Consider the following 996-nt stretch of genomic DNA (forward strand, 5'->3'; position numbering starts at 1 on the left):
TACTAGGGCTCCGTAAGGGGCCTTTACCGGTCTGATAAATCCTGAATCTAACAATTCGTCTAACTATTTTCGGAGTTCGGCCAATTCCCGCGGGGCCATCCGATATGCATTCTTGGCGGGCGGCTTTGCCCCTGGTAACAACTCAATCTCATGGTCAATCCTTCTTCGTGGGGGTAAGGACTTGGGCAAGCTTTTAGGCATGACATCTTGGTACTCTTCCAAGACAAATAGAACGTCTCGGGGGATCTCCTCTTCGGTGGTTTCAACTGATTCTATCAGGATGGCCATGAACGTGGGTTCATCGTGGGCCAGGCCTCTCTTCAATTGGAGGGCTGAGATCATTCTCACCCCATTTGGCTGCTTGATACTGGCTTGAACTACGGTGGTGTAGATCCGGTAATGACTAGACATTTGGCGAGGGGCATTGGTATAACTTTATATTCAAGTAGGAACTCCAACCTCAATACCATGTCGAAATCATCCATCTTGACAATCACGAAGTCAACGAGGCCCTTCCAATCTCCTAACTTCACTGGAGTTCTCTTCGCTATCCCCGTAATCGACAGGGCTGCAGAATTCACAGCTTTCATCTTTCCTGCATCTCTTTCCCAGGTTAAGTTCAGGCGGCGAGCTTCCGTTCAATCATGAAGTTATGGGTGGCCCCAGAGTCGACCATAGTGCTCTTGGTCGATCTTTGGTTGATCCAAGCATCCACGTACATGAGTTCTCTCTCTAGTGGTTCCGTCGCCTTTCCCATTTTCTTCTGGAGCGCAGATAGGAATTTCAAAGCCCCCATCCTGGGATTCTCAATTTCTACAGCTGGCTCGATTACTGTCTCCTCCAGTTCAGCCTTATCTTCGGAGCTAGAGGCTAATGTGGCTTGAAAAGCATTGAACGCGGTCCGATTTGGACATTTGCCTGCCCTGTGTGGCCCTCTACATATGAAACAAGACAGGGGGTGATTGTCTTTGGAGGTAGAGGCTAATGTGGCTTGAA

This window comes from Benincasa hispida, chromosome 2 (assembly GCF_009727055.1).
Source record: "Benincasa hispida cultivar B227 chromosome 2, ASM972705v1, whole genome shotgun sequence".
NCBI lineage: Eukaryota > Viridiplantae > Streptophyta > Magnoliopsida > Cucurbitales > Cucurbitaceae > Benincasa > Benincasa hispida.